The sequence below is a fragment of the Siphateles boraxobius genome, unplaced genomic scaffold (assembly GCF_051911475.1).
Source record: "Siphateles boraxobius isolate OS27281-9 unplaced genomic scaffold, OSU_SipBor_1 11, whole genome shotgun sequence".
Taxonomy (NCBI): Eukaryota; Metazoa; Chordata; class Actinopteri; order Cypriniformes; family Leuciscidae; genus Siphateles; species Siphateles boraxobius.
The window spans coordinates 11,517,122-11,533,924 of record NW_027508711.1 but is presented as its reverse complement, the minus strand read 5'-3'; the positions used below and the strand labels follow the sequence as shown (position 1 = coordinate 11,533,924).

Below are 16,803 nucleotides of genomic sequence, written 5' to 3'. Positions count from 1 at the left end.
ATTTGTCTGAGCTACTCTGTCCACACAACCCCACACGAAACCTGAGGTCTGGTGATCAGAGATCTGTCTGTCCCCAGATCTAGGTTAAAGAATAGAGGGGACAGAGCCTTTGCTGTTGCTGGCCCTAGGCTGTGGAACAGCCTTCCGGTTTACATCAGAGCTGCTCAATCTGTAACTGTTTTTAAATCCTCTCTTAAAACCTATTTTTTTTCTTTAGCTTTTAATTCATTGTGAGCTTCTGTCATGATTGTGTGGTTTGTCTTTGTTCTTTATCTTGTGTATTGTTCAGCACTTTGGTCAGCCCTGTTTGCTGTTTTTAAATGTGCTATATAAATAAATACAAACTTGAAACTTGAAACTTGATGTTATTTCAGAGTCCAAATATGACATCAGCTCAAGTTATGCATCCATGAAATCATACGTATTAATATAAGCTCAACATCTTTGTACGTAGCCAGACAGTCTAGGAAGTGCCTCGTCTGTGGTGCTTGGGATGTGCAAAACTACATATTTTCAAACTGACTCAGGGTTGCTTCAAAAAGTAGTTGAATAAATTGTCTTAACTGTAATTCTTAGGCTGGTTTCAGGTGACCTTGACAGGTGTTTTACTAAAAAGCTAAATAATAAAAAATAAAAAGAGAAGTAACTTTGCACTGGCTACTTAGAACTACTGCATACATCAGCTACATCTTCCTATCAAATCAGCCTTGTGAAATATATGCAATAACAACTTAATAAAAAAATCAATTCAGTTTCGTTTATGTTATATAAAAATATACAAAAATTTTTTTTTTATAAAGCTGAAAATGTAATCTGAACATGGGGACCTGACTACCTTACAAAGAAGATTTTGTGTATCTTTTAGCAAAACATTTGTCTTTCTGAGGCTTCATATATAGAGAGATAATAATATAGATTGCGCTTTCTCTTTCTGTTTGTTCTGTTTTTTCAAACATCAAACTTATTGACACCACTTCTTAAAATGAACTTTTGCATGTTTTTTTTATTAGATTTGGACTGCTTTCTTGAACTGAACGACATGTCCGGTGTGCGATACGAGACCTGTGAGTTGTAGTTGCGTGACTCCCTTGTCCGGTGTGCGATCGACTAAGTTTTGAGAGGGTTTGACTGAAGGGGGTCACACACCAGATTAGAAGAGCAGTGCCACACCACGTCTTCGAACACATAGCTGCATCTCATTTCTAAGGCATGCGTCCTGCGGAGTTGGCATTTGTAGGCTGCATACGTCATTGAGGCTGCTTCATTTCAGTAAACTGATGACTACATTCCAAAGTCATTAGGAAATTGCAACAATTATGCTTCACTAGGAATCACGGTTAATTTTATAATGGTTACTGTTCTGAAATAAGACATTCTTCATGACGTATGCAGCCTACAAATGCAACCTCCGGAGGACGCAGCCTTTGAAATGAGACGCAGCTAGTTTTCTATGAGTGTACCTACAGCGCCCAGCTACTGTTCAAAATCCTGCCGCTCAAAAGAATGCCACTCACATAGTTTTCCATTAAATCACATTATATTTGTTACAAATTATTGTTAATGTACATAATGATTTAACTCTAAGTTGGAAGATCGTGTATTGTGCATTTTTCGACAAAATATTTGTCTTTCTGTGACTATAATAAAGTCGTAGCCTATGCTTTGTATAGAGAGCTATAATAATATATATCATGCTCTTTCCGTTTGCTGTGTTTTTTCAAACACCTAACTTCAAACTCATTGACAACACTTGATGTTCACCATGAACTTTTGCCTGTTTGGTGAATAGATTTAACAGTTTTTGACTGCTATTTTGAACTGAAAGAGATTTGTCCAGTGTGCGATATGCTAGACTGTGATTACTGTGATTACCTAACTGTGATTTCCAGACGCGGCTCTTTTTGACACTTCTCGCGCAGGACTTGAAACGCCGCACATGTACTCAAAAGCAAAGCAATAAAGCGTAATTTTAAAGGGAAAGTCAACTCATTATAAAATGCAGTTATACTTTTTTCCAGTCTCACTGGGGCCCTCCCTCAGCCTGAGGTCCTGGGCTTAAGCTCAGGTAAGCCCGTGCAGTAATGGGGCCCTGGTTGTGTGTGAAAATTCCAATAGATCAGCAGTTTCTGAAATACTCAGGCCAACCCGTCTGGCACCAACAAGCATGCCATGTTCAAGAACGTGCCACGTTCTTAAATCACCTTTCTTCCCCATTTTGATGATGAGTTTAAACTTCACCAGATCGCCTTGATAATGTCTACATGCCTAAATGCATTGAGTTTCAGCCATGCAATTAGCTGATTAGATATTTGCATTAAAGAGCAGTTGAACATGATAAAGTGGTCAGTGAGTGTGTTTAAACTACTGGTCAACAGTTTGAAATAATTATTTTTTTTTTCTAATGTTTTTAAAAGCAAGTCTCTAATGCTCACCAAGACTGCATTTATTTCATCAAAATTAATTGTTATGGTACGTTTTTGTGATATTCAATAATGGTAATGAGAATTCCGATTTTTTTATTTTATTTTTATCTATGCACCGGAAGAAGTTATTTAATTAATCTGTTTGGGACTAGTGTTTGGCACTACACCTTTCCATCCCCTTGATCAAAATTAATTATGAAATGTTTCATGAGCAGCAAATCAGCATGATTTCTGAATCATTTGACACCAGAAACTGGAGTAAAGCCAGCTTTGCCATCACAGGAATAAGTTCCATTTAAAAAAAGCTCTTTTAAATTGTAATATTTACAATATTACTGTTTTTACTGTACTTTTTATTAAATAAATGCAGTCTTGGTGAGCTTAAGAATTTTTTTTTACCATTGATGTAGAAAAAGTGATCCATTGTGACCCATCCCTAGAATGGCTGCTAACCCTGACCCCCATTCACTGAAAAAGTGTAGGTCAGACAGATGGCTTTGAAAACCCCCACCACTCACCCTGTCTCTCTCTCTCTCTCTCTCTCACTCTGACTGATGAGTGTTGGCTCGGCATTAGATCTTCTACTCCATCTAAATGAGATCCTAATAAACATAGGAGGCTTTTTCCTGAAGAATTAGGGTCTGAGTGACAAGGAAAGCCAAGGTCAAGCATCTTCCATCAAAAGGTCAACCCGAGAAAGTGTTCCTTCTATTGCTGATCAGATGAGATGTGTGAGGAGCATCGGACAGGTGTGTGTCTGTATGTGTGTTTGTGTGTCAGGGAGATGTCAGCCATAAAAGCAGTGAGATAAAACACATCATTAGAGTGTGCCGGGCTGTAATGCTGTAAATATGGTGGCCACATAGGGAATTCTGACATGTTATTTGCTGCTTCAGACAAGTTGGTTAGGTGGTAATGGCCTGTGTAAGGAGGTGTGTGTTTATGAGTGTCTGCACGTTTACAGAGTATGGATGTGCTGTTTGATATGCTTCCCAGAGGTCAGTCTCCTCACTACCATTTCAATAGGATTTTTTCTCCAGAGTGTTTCATATTGTAAATTAAAGTAATTACAGAAATGTCAACTCAGAATTCCTTGGATGAATACTGTATGGACAACAAAAATAAGCATTCCCCATATGAGCATTTTTGTTATTTCAGCATTTTACTTAAATGACATGGTCTCATAAAGTATATGAATCCTTATTATTTTTGGGACAAAGTATTTCAGTCACTTAAATTGTTAAATTGCATATATATTTTATTGCATCAGTCAAAAACACATTGTTTTCATATTAAACTTGTTTGACAGACTGAATGTAAGTTTGTTGGTATTGAAAAATACATTTTATTTGATTTGTAAATGTTTCCTCCTATCCCAGCTTAATATGCAGAGACAGGTATAAGTTAGATACATGTAGGTTGATTTCCCTTAAAAGTGTAAAACATGTTTGTCGAGCTTTTTGACCAACTCAATGGTCAACTCAATTGACTCAGCCAATGGTATGAGTTTGGGGGTGGGGCTATCTGAAGGTCTGACCTATGACTGAAAGTGTGATTGCATTCTTTGCTATTAATGTTTTTGCCCAAAGAAAATATTAATAAAAAAAAAAAAACCTGCAACTGAATAATATTTATTGTGAAAAACATTTTTTTTAATTAATTGACGTAAATTTACCCGACACACTAGTGTGTAGAGTTACACATAATAACTAAATAAAATTATTTATATTTCACTGAGAATATAAAAGCCAATTATTTAATTTAGCATATAACAAATATGTTATTTTGAAGAATGTTGGAAATCAAACAGTTTCAGTTCTCATTGACTCCTTTCTTTGTTAAATTCTTTCAATTTAACATTCTGTAGAAGAAAGACATGCATAAGGCCGTGTGTCCACCAAAGCGTTTTTAGCCAGCTGAAAACGCTAGACACTGCTGAAAACGCCTAGCTGTGGGCGCTTGAGAGCGTTTTGGCAGCTCTGCGTTTTTTCAGTTGAGACGATTCGTTGCTATGATACAGAATATCCGCAGCACAGTTTACTTGTAACTGATTTCGTAGATAATTTGTTTCATAATAAAAATGTATTTTTCATCCATTTTGTTCAGTTAGCTCTGCTGGTTGATGTCGTTGTACAGAAAGAATGTTGTGACAGTTGGTTGGTGTGGTTTTTGTCCCACCCCTCCTCCACTGTGATTGGACGGCTGTGTAAAAAGTGACAGTGATGAGCACTGCGTTTTACCCAAAGTTGAAAATTTTTCAACTCTTGGCGACCAGTAAAAAAACACCGAACGCTCAGCGCTTGAGCGTTAAATACATGCTCAGCGCCTCGTTACGCTCATGGCGTTTAAATAACGCGGTGTTCCCATTGAAAACAATTGGAATTATATGCCAGCTGCGTGAAAAAATGCTTTGGTGGACACACGGCCTAAAGGTTTGGAAAGACATGAGGGAGAGTAAATCATGACAGAATTTCCATTTGCACACATGAGCTTTTTGCTACCAATGTTCCTATGTTATTTAAAATATATTATATTATATTATATTATATAAAGTTATTCTTTAACTGTGACAGGTATGACTAATAACATATAAAAAAAACAGTTAAGTCATCTGAACAGGACTGCTTCGTTCATATGTTACAGTAATACATAGTTTATTTTAATTTAATAACTATGACTAGTATTATGAAAATCATATTATGAGTCCCCAGATAATGTGCCTGAACAGTACTTCCATGTTTTTTATGTTACTTCAATATGTAGTTTATTAGAATGTAATAACCTCTTTATAACAATGTAATACAGTCTTAATAATTGTCCAGGCACTCATCACTATGGTCTGTTCATTACGTTAGAATCAGGGCTGAGTGAGTGGTGGACTGTCTGTGTAAAATCATTACACAAGCCCTCCAGTCATACACACAAACCCGCCAGTCCAGACACTTCTGTGGGAAGACGAAGAGACTCAGGCAGCCCTTTGATTTTTCTCTCCTGGAAAACATTCTTTGAATGGTGCCCAAAATAATGTTACCTTTTTTCTATATTCTTTTATTTTATCTTTAGTTATAGTCTTAGGTAAAATAGCATTGCCTAAAACCAAGAGTCATGCTGTTACCAATTCTTACAAGATGAACAACTGAAGATTCTGAACATGTCCAGCTGAACGAATGAGTTTATTCACTGTGGTAAATTAAATAAACTGATGATGCATTGATGAACAACATGGATAATAATGTGATTTTTTTTTTTTTTTTTTACTGTAAGATGCTTCAAAACACTTAAAGTATGGCATATATTAAGGCACAGAAAACAACTATTTTATTGTGGTTGTATTTATAGGACTGTTCTTCAATATAGTGCACAAATCCTACTGAGATTACTAACATTTATTTGTTAAGTCTTTGCACCCTTCACTCCATTTCATAGGGGACTTTTCATAATATGCCGGTGAGACCTTTCGTCAGTGAATAGTTATTTTACATTATGCCTTTGAGGACAGAACCACAACATGCCCACAGTCATGAAGTTTGAAGTCTCACAATATCATAATGTTGAAAACATTTTTATTGCAATGTTGGAAGTGGTCTGTAATTGCTACAACCTTTTGATCAAAGAAACATCAACTGCAAATTATTTCAAACTAAAAGTAATTGCTCTATTTATGTTTCTTGGTTTTTTAAGGTGCAACATTTTTATTTCAATAACATAACATATTACTGGGTTTAGAGGACTATCTCGATGAATTATACCGCACAGAGATAGACAATAATATAAGAATGAGGTTTCCTTTCATCTCTGACAGGCCAAAATCTCCTCTTTAATTTTAAAATCATTATATCTGGCCAAGATTCATACATAACTTTCCCCTTACAGAAAATGCAAACCTTATTAAGACCGAAGAGTATGAGCATAAATAAACATACACACACTCGCATTGGCTACATCTGAATAACGGAATTATTATATAATAATATTATAATGAATTCTAATAATTATTAAATGAAATCATGAAGACACCAACAATAACATTCCACTGGAGGCCTTTATCTTAATTCTGGGCAATTTAGCCCAAGGGTGTACTTTTCACTTAATATATATATATGTATATATATATATATATATATATATATATATATATATATATATATATATATATATATATATATATATATATTTTTTTTTTATGCTACAAATGTAAAAGAGTAACTCAAAAAATTTACTGTTAACAAATAATTAAAAAACATGGAATACATTTTACAAAGATTGATTTTCAGATTCAAGTCAAGATTAATAAGTTCATAACAATTCAGTAAATGTGCTTAGATGAGATTTACACTAGTCATATCTATGGACAAGAGAGAAAAAAAGTCAAAACCTACCCCATCTTCAACTACAATAATTATTATGGAGTATTTATATCTTGAAATCAGATTTGGAAAGTTAGTTTTGCTATCGTGGTTTTGTGTATGCTCGCACGTAGAATTAGTTTAAGATCAAGATATTTATTTTTTGTCAGTTTGTTCCCAAAGGTCCCTTTACTGGCCACTGATGACCAGTCCTATTTTTAATTACTTCTGACCACTGCACTGACTCACCTGAGCCTCCTGATCTCTGAGCTATCAACACCAGATCCTCTAACACTTACAGCTCTGAGCTCACTTCACACCATCAGCAAACACTCATTCCAGTGCACCGCAAGCACACAAGTGTACGGAAAAGAACGATTTTCTTTCTTCTGTGAAACACAAAAGGATGTGTTTCACATGGTGTTTAGCAGAACAGCTTGATTTACATAGTCAACATTGTTTTGTTCTACAGTTAATCACACATGTAAATGATCAAATTAACATGTGTTAATTAACATAATGTTACCGATTCTCTTATACTCAAACTCTCTCTGATTTAAGGTGTTCTAGGCTGATCTTTTTGACATGTACACTTCAGTGGGAAGAATAGAGGCAGACATGAATAACCAGTAGAAATGTATCAACTGGTAGAGATTTTGGACTATCTTCTCTATCACAGTTATGTGCTCACGTGACGCTGCTGTCACGGAAGCTTATTTGCATTCGTTTTTAAGCAATGGTGTTTAAAAATAAACAGTTACTTTAAACCGCTGAAATGTTATAAGCAGCAAAAGAGAACTATATTCAATGTGTGCCCTGTTTGTGCTCATGCAGTTTATGTAACGCCTGGACAAAAAACAAACAAACCGAGAACCCAAGAGCAGATCTTGCAAAAAGCTAAGTAAAAGAGAACAATAATAATTCAGGTAGCCGAGTCACAGAGCATAGGGGGAAGAGATGATTCCGTAGTCCAAGAACAGACAAGGGTCAGCAACGGGTAGGCAGTCCAACAAGGCAACAATGCAAGAGGGCAAGACAGGAGAGTGGTCAAGAGGCAGGCAGGGTCAGAACCAGCAAACACAGTCCAAGGAACAGGGCAGAGAATAATCCAGGTACAGGCAAAGGTCCAATAACAGAGGCAAATCCTAAAATGGTTGAGGAAAACTAAGCTGCTGGACAGGGCTAGGAGAAACAAAACAAGATCAAATAACTTGACAAGACTAAATATAGCAATAGTTGAATGGCTGGAGAATGACAGAAAAACAGTCAAAATAATCTGGCAGATAAAGAAGGGATCTAAATAGTGTGAGACATCAAACAAGTGGGGAATCAGGTGAAAGAGGTGTGTAAGAGCACTAATTACAATGCTGCACAACTGTGGTTGCCCAGGAAACAGAGTGCAGGGAAATAAGAAACAGGTGAGAGAAAGGTGTGCAGTAGCGCTGATTACATATGCAGCACAGCAGTGGTGCTGTGGAGATATACAGGGAAACATAAGTCAAGTCAAGTCATCCTCATTTATATAGCGCTTTTAATAATGTAGATTGTTTCAAAGCAGCTTTATAGAGATAAACATATATTTTAAGGTAACAGAGATTGGTAACAAGATTTAAGAGATTTAAGAGATTTCAGAGATTTAAGGTAACAGAGATAATTTAAGGTAACACTATAAAACTCCAAGTATTTCTATAGTGGTTCTTGAAAAAAAAAAAATTCCAGCTAAAGTTAGTTTTGATTGATTCACTTCCGTCTAAATGATAGTTTGTTATTAAATTAGGGGGCGTTAAGACGACACCGTTCTCTCTAAACAGACTTTAAACGCGAACCTGTGATAGACGCTGATGGCGTTCACATGCGCATTAAGAATTGATTCTATAGTTATGTGCGTTTGAATATATGTGCGCAGGTGTGTAATTTCTTACAAACCATGCCTAAACAAACTACTTGTCTTGTCTATACATTTTGATGCAGAATTTTATTTTATCTTATCACTTCGGGTAGGTACGCGAACCAAAAAAATCCACAACGCTTTATCTGTAGAGTGGTAAAGGGATCCTCCATAGGGAGAGGCTAGTTGGCACTTCAGCACTGCATTGTAATCGGGTCCAGGCGAAAGTCCTTCGTCAGATCTGGAAACGGCCTGGATCTGGCAGGCTGCGGGAAAACCTCGGGATAAACAAAGACACTAAAATTAGCGTAGATGCCATTCTTCTTATGATGTAACAAGTACATCAGGATTTAAGGGAAGTGTTCCCAGTTCCGGCTGACCTAATCTAAGCAGCCTAATATTGAATTATAGAAGTCTATAGAGTGTTATGTGAGTGCTAGGTCAAAGAGATGTGTTTTTAGTCTAGCTTTGAACTGACAGACTGTGTCTGCTTCCCGGACAATGTTAGGAAGATTGTTCCAAAGTTTTGATGCTAAATAGGAAAAGGATCTACCGCCAGCAGTCGCTTTAGATATTCTAGGTATTATCAACTGGCCAGAACTTTGAGATCGCAATAGACGTGATGGACTATAATGCGTTAAGAGCTCGCTCAAGTACTGGGGAGCTAAACCATTTAGTGCTTTGTAAGTAATCAGTAATATTTTAAAATGTATACGATGTTTAATAGGGAGCCAATGCAGTGTTGACAGAACCGGGCTAATATGGTCGTACGTCTTGGTTCTGGTAAGAACTCTAGTGGCTTCATTTTGAACTAGCTGTAGTTTGTTTATTAAGTGTGCAGGGCAACCACCCAGTAGAGCATTACAATAATCTAGCCTTGATGTCATGAACGCATGAACTAGTAGTTCCGCATTTGACAATGAGAGCATATGACGTAATTTAGATATATTTTTAAGATGGAAAAATGCGGTTTTACAGACACTAGACACGTGACTTTCAAATGAAAGATTGGTATCAAAGAGCACACCCAGGTTCCTAACTGACGACGAAGACTTAACAGAGCAGCCATCAAGTGTTAACGTCTCAGGTTACGTATGTAACCCTGGTTCCCTGAGAGGGAACGAGACGCTGCGTTGAGACGCGGTGGGAATGCTCTGCGTGATTGCGTCGTGAAGCACGTGTATAATCAGTCCAATGGAAGAGCAAGACGTCATAGGCGGTGACGTCATAGACCAGGAAGCTATAAAGCACACCAGAAAACAGACCGCGACAGCTTCTGAAAAAGCCTGAAGCAAGTCGATCAGGGCATGCAGGAAGTATGGCAGGAGAACGCAGCGTCTCGTTCCCTCTCAGGGAACCAGGGTTACATACGTAACCTGAGACGTTCCCTTTCAAGGGAACAAGAGCTGCGTTGAGACGCGGTGGGAACCCCATACCCACTACGCCATAAGACAAATGCCCGTTCTGTGTGAAGTCCTTGCGCACACTAGAAGCAAGCAACCTAGCCCCGGGAGTGGAGAGGTGTAGGTCATAAAATCTGACAAATGTATGAGGTGAGGACCAGCCTGCCGCATTACAAATATCCTGAAGGGAAACACCCGAAATTAAAGCCTAGAGGCAGCCATACTCCTTGTAGAATGGGCCTGAACAGCCACAGGTGAACGCTGTCCGGCCGCTTCATAAGCAAGTGAGATAGCCTCAACTACCCACTTGCTCATTATCTGTTTAGATGCAGGGCAACCTATCTTAGGTTACCCGAAGCAGACAAATAATTGTTCTGATAAACGCCACTGAGCAGCTCTGTGGACCTAAGCATCCAAAGCCCGGACAGGGCATAACAGATTTAAGATTTTCCTGATCTGGGGTATTAAAGGTAGAGGACAGAAGGCCTGGAGCACAAATGACCCGCACATTTAGTAGGGACCTAGAAATACAATACCACCAACCAATACTACCACCAACCAGGTGCAAATCCAAGTACGTGCAGGCCTCAGCCTCATTTACCACGGAGAAGACGAAATTAAGGATCTCTCCTCAGAGATAGCCCAGCAAAGAAACATTTATTACAGAAATCAAGTACTGTACCAACAGGGCAGAAACGAGATTCAGAAGGCATTCTCTGCACCAGGCAGAGAACAGCATATTAGTCTTCTCGTGGAGGGAGCTCTAGACTGGAGTATGGTCTCCACGACCTCGGTCGAGAAACCTGAATCTATGAGCTGGGCCCCCTCAGAGGCCGAGCCCACAGTATCCACAACTCCAGAGCTTCCAGGAGCAAAGATATCGGGAAAAGCGTATAGGTGTAGCGGCAACCACACCTATTACATTACATCCAGTCCAAGCGGAGCTGGATGCGTGAGGGAGAACCACAAGGGCAATGCATTGTACAAGCGATGCGAAAGGTCGACTTGTAGTTTGACCGAAGTTCTCCCTAAGAAGCTCCACCACCTCGGGGTGAAGTCTCCATTCCCCGGGCCACAGCCCCTGCCTCAACAGGATATCTGCTCTTATATAAGAGACCATCAGTGTGTTGTCCGGACCCTTCGCCGACCAACCACTCATGATTGTCCCCGACTTGTGAGGGAAACATCCGTCGATAGCATTATGCGTCGACAAGAAGCCCCCAACACTGGGCCTGGGCGAGGAACCAAGGTTCTTCCACATGACCGAGGCACGAAGGCATAGCCGCGTGACCTTGATCATGCGAAAACGGATTTCCCCTCGGAGAAAACCCCTTGGTCCCGAGCCACCACTGCAGGAGTCTCATGTACAGAAGGCCAAAAGTAACTACGTTGGACGCAACTACCATGAGCCCCAGCCAAAGACCTTTCACCGAGCGGCCACTCATGACAAGCATTATGCGTCGACAAGAAGCCCCCAACACTGGGCCTGGGCGAGGAACCAAGGTTCTTCCACATGACCGAGGCACGAAGGCATAGCCGCGTGACCTTGATCATGCGAAAACAGATTTCCCCTCGGAGAAAACCCCTTGGTCCTAAGCCACCACTGCAGGGGTCTCATGTACAGAAGGCCAAAAGTAACTACGTTAGACGCAACTACCATGAGCCCCAACAGTCTCAGAGACTGTTTGCAGTGAGTGACTGACCTAGTTTTACATTCTTTACGGCTGTGAGAAATCGCAGAAATACGTGCAGGAGACAGACGTGCTTGCATTGTTGTCGAATCCCATAATACACCTAGAAAGTGGTCCTCTGAGCTGGGAGGAGTACACTCTTTTTGGTGTTGAGCCGCAACCCCAACCTCCTTATGTGGGACAGAACGACATCTCGATGTTGAACTGCCAAAAGCTCGGACTGAGCTAAAATCAACCAATCGTCGATATAATTTAATACGCGAATAGCCTGGAATCTCAGAGGAGCCAGAGCTGCATCCACGCATATTGTAAAAGGTGTGGGGTGATAACCTAGGCGGAATGGAAGAACCCGATACTGGTATGCTTCGCCCCTGAAAGCAAACCTCAGGAACCTCCTGTGATTAGGATGGATAGATAAGTAAGCGTCCTTTAAGTCAATTGTGACAAACCAGTCCTCGGACTGAATCTGTGACACAATCATATTTAGCGTAAGCATACTTTGAACTTAAGATTCTGAAACCTGCTGTTTAATTGACGCAGGTCTAGAGAAGGACGCAACCCCTCATCCTCTTTCGGAACAATGAAGTAATGGCAGTAAAACCCTGACTGTCTGCCGGGAGGAGGAACCCCTTCTACAGCTCCTTTTGCAGAAGTGTCAGTACTTCCTGCTCCATAACCAAAGCCTGCTCGGGGTCCACCACAGTGGGGAGGACCCCTAGAAATCTGGGCGGACAAGAACCGAATTCTGAACCCTTTTCTATAGTGTGCAGGACCCACCGAGAAATATGTGGCAGTAGTTTCCACGCTGCCAGAAATTCTACTAGGGGAACCAGTCTCTCAAGACTGGCCTCTGGATTTGGTTGAACAGTCACTACGGTGCCCTGAAGCGGCGAACCGGCAGGGAACAACCGAACTGACCGTTCTACGACCCTCCTCGGAGGATCGTATGGGGACGCTGACACCTCGGTGCCCTGAACGGCGAACCGGCAGGGAACAACCGAACTGGCAGCGCTGCGACCCTCCTCAGAGAGTCGCACCCCAGAGGGCGCCGAGGAGAAACGATTTCTCAAAACCGTCCCTGCCCCGGAGGAGCCCTCAGAAGCTTTATTAGAGATGACGACAGTCCTCAGATCTTGCCTCCCTTTAAATAACTTAGTTCCAACGACCCTCCTCGGAGGATCATTGGAAAAAGCAGGCACCTCGGCACCCTGAAACGGCGAACTGGCAGGGAAACCGAACTGACTGCTCTACGACCCCCCTTGGAGGATCGTTTGGGGACACTGACACCTTGGTGTCCTGAACGGCGAACCGGCAGGAAAACCGAACTGGCAGCGCTGCGACCCTCCTCAGAGAGTCGCACCCCAGAGGGCGCCGAGGAGAAACGATTTTCTCAAAACCATCCCTACCCCGGAGGGGACCACCCTTTAGAAGCCTGATAGTCTCGGCGTCAGGGCTTCCTATTGTCCAAGCTTTTTTAGAGATAAAATAGTCCTCAGATCTTGCATATCTCTAACTGGCTAGACTGCTACCGCCACCCAAGTCCCCTTCGATTGTGGAGGAGCCCAAATGGTGATGCTCGTTTTTGCACTCTGTGCTGCGAGGAGCTTAGTAGACTGAGACTGCTCCGCCCAGCAGTCTCAGGAACATTAGATTGGTGAGGAAGAAACCTCTGGAACGCCGCTGAACGGTTTATTCTTAGGTTTTTTTTTTTGGAAAGCGGAGCGTCCAGAAGAACAGACATAATTTTATCTTATTTTTCTTTATTTTTAAATCAGAAAAACGTATATATATATATATATATATATATATATATATATATATATATATATATATATATATCGCTCCGTGGCCACCAGCAGGAAAACAACCGAACTGGCCGTGCTGCGACCCTCCTCAGAGAGTCGCCACCCAGAGGACGCAGAGGAGAAACGTTTTCTCGAAACCGTCCCTCCCCAGTATAGTTTATCTGTTTTTGCACGACGCAATTCTCGAATAGCGTCAATGCTGACAACCTCACATTCATCCATGTCTTTATAATTTACCCACCAGCGTTGCCTAATAAAAAATTTTATTTATATGGCTGGTGGGTAACGTCGGGGTTAAAAATGATGACGCCGACTCGGGAGAGAGAAAGCTAGCAAGCGTCTCTTTAACCCGAGGCACTGTCATACCATGATACTTAATACCCATAGCATTACTATAGTTAGACGTTGGGCATTAAACACATAAAATAGAAACCGACTATTCCACGATCTCGACACCTCAGTGTGGTGTGGAGATAGGGAAAAAACGGCAGTCCCCGACGAGGAGGCTGAGATACCGAGTTTTTCTGTTTTTAGATTTATTTCATCTAATAAACTCTTTTTATTTTCACTCTCATAATGTTCAGCTGGCCAGAAAATATTTAACTAGCAACAGCACTAGATAAACCTCCTTTTAAAGCTCCTCTTTATTCAACAGAGTTGTGAGCTGACTTATTTATTCATTTATTGAAAACTCAAACATCTGCCTTTTCTTAATATCTTTATTTGTTTTGTTCTCTTTTTCTAAACAAAACACTAACGATACCAATTCCTCGGAACTGGAAATCGCCAGCACTGGATCTGGCAGGTGAAAGCTGAGACAGGGCGGGGCCCGTCCCTACCCCCGCTGACAGATCCGTTTGCGAACCCCAAAATGCGAGTCGCCGCCGTGCATCGGCAACAGCGGGACCCGTGCGGGGAGCGCGAACCGAACCGTCCTCCTCGAAGAACGCCCGGCGGGAGCGGAGCGTCCTCACGGACAGCTTCTCGCAATGCTCACAGTCAGCCCCCTCGAGAACTGACTGTGGCATGCTCCACTCCCAAATAGTAACAAAAAGCTGATGTGTGTGTCCCCACCCGTGATATAACGTGGGCAGGGAACAACACAAAAGCTGCTTGCTCTCTTTTGCCATAATATATATATATTAGTGCTGTCAAACGATTAAAATATTTAATCGCGATTAATCGCATTAATGCCATAGTTAACTCGCGATTAATCGCACATTTTTATCTATTCTAAATGTCCCTTGATTTCTATTTGTCTCATTATTTTTTCTAATTTTAATGCTCTTATCAACATGGAAAAGTGGATCAGCAGTAAGTTTGTTCTTAGCTGTGGTATCCATGTGTTTCTGTCTGAAGTCATCCATTGTAGAGCTTAGATCGGGCCCAAAAAATCAAGCCCGACCCGAGCCCGTGCGCATTGTGTCCGAGCCCGGCCCGGCCCGGCCCGACACATAAACTGTAATTATGAGCCCGAGCCCGATTTAAACCCGTCCATTTTTTTAATATGTGGGTGGGTCGTTATAACTGACGTTCTCAACTACTTTCTATGTTACTTTCTCCCGCCCGCAACATTTTTGTCCCGCTCCCGCCCGCAAATAGACTCTTTTTTTGTAGGCTACCTCCAAATACTTTCGCCTACGTGTCGCCACCATACACATCAGCATAAATGCTCCTGATAAATTATTTGTTATTAAAGCATTAACACACAAACCACTGTTAACATAAAAGCAAGCAGGCTACTGAGTGCATGGTTTGGCATGACTGAATGCGAGCAAAGTGCGCTCCCTTTATAATTCCTAAAAAGCTGACATCAGTTCATCGCAATCTGACACATCTGTTATTATCAATGAAGCTGACTGCACAATGCATCTTCCATAATATATACACTTTGTTTGTTATAATTTGAGGATTTGCCAGCATACAGAATTCAGCACTGAACAAAAAGTCTGCTTTGAGCGGTGAGGGGAGTCTATTTTAAATGCTTCTGATCGGCCATTGCGTTCAAGAAATCAACACATATGTCTGTGATTGGCTACATCCCTCAACGCTGCAAACATGTTATAAAAAGAAACTCTGGCCTGTAAATCGTTTCTATTTTGTTTTAGTTGTTCTTGTTGCTTTTGAGCAACATATGAATAAAAATTTATTAGTTTTTATGTTTTATTCATAGATATTTCTAGTTTGCGGGAGTCCCGCGAATCGTTTTATGCTCCCGTATCCGCACACAGAGTGAGTGCATTACCGCTCGAGCCCACCCTCGCACTCGGCCATCAAATCTAGTCCCGCGCCGCACTCTATTGCGTTGAGCGTGCACGTCTCTAGATCGGCGTCTCGCGCTCGCGCCATACACTCAAAACGTAACGTTAGCCTACTACTCTTTGGCCGGCGCGCAAGCCCAAACAAGTACGTGCGGCGTGCCTGTTGTTTTGTTTCCGGTCTAGCTATCCGGTGTGATGTTGTAGTTTTTCTAACGTTACTAGTTGTTGCAACAGAATGTGAAAAAAATACAAGTTTGCTAGGGCAAAAAGAGCGGTAATGTCGCGATAAAAAAATTGACGCCGTTAAAATGTGTTTGCGTTAACACCGTTAATAACGCGTTTAACGCACAGCACTAATATATATATATATATATATATATATATATTGCAACTTGACAGACAACAATAAATATGACAAGGACAGAATACACAGATCGCTTGCTGAAGGCAACAGAAGCTGTCGCGGTCTGTTTTCTGGTGTGCTTTATAGCTTCCTGGTCTATGACGTCACCGCCTATGACGTCTTGCTCTTCCATTGGACTGATTATACACGTGCTTCACGACACAATCACGCAGAGCGTTCCCACCGCGTCTCAACGCAGCTCGAGTTCCCTTGAAAGGGAAACAGTGTTCTAGGTTATTACGTGTGGAAGTTTTTTGTCCAATAATTAGAATCTCTGTTTTTTCAGAATTTAGTAATAGGAAATTAAAAAATTTTCCTCCAATTTTTTATATCAACTATGCATTCCGATAATTTTGTGAATTGGTGAGTTTCGTTTGGTTTGGAAGAAATATAGAGCTGAGTATCATCAGCATAACAGTGAAAGCTAATTCCATGTTTCCTAATGATATCTCCTAAAGGTAGCATGTACAGAGTGAAAAGCAGCGGTCCGATAACTGAGCCTTGTGGTACGCCATACTGAACTTGTGATCGATAAGACATCTCTTCATTTACCGCTACAAACTGATAGCGGTCAGATAAATAT

General features: G+C 40.9%; 1 protein-coding gene across 1 annotated transcript in view; it reads left to right on the top strand.

The window, feature by feature from the left end:
- sgcd (sarcoglycan, delta (dystrophin-associated glycoprotein)) overlaps window positions 1–16,803 on the top strand; it is a 284,743-nt gene that overhangs the window by 2,573 nt on the left and 265,367 nt on the right. The gene's annotated exons all lie outside the window — the stretch shown is intronic.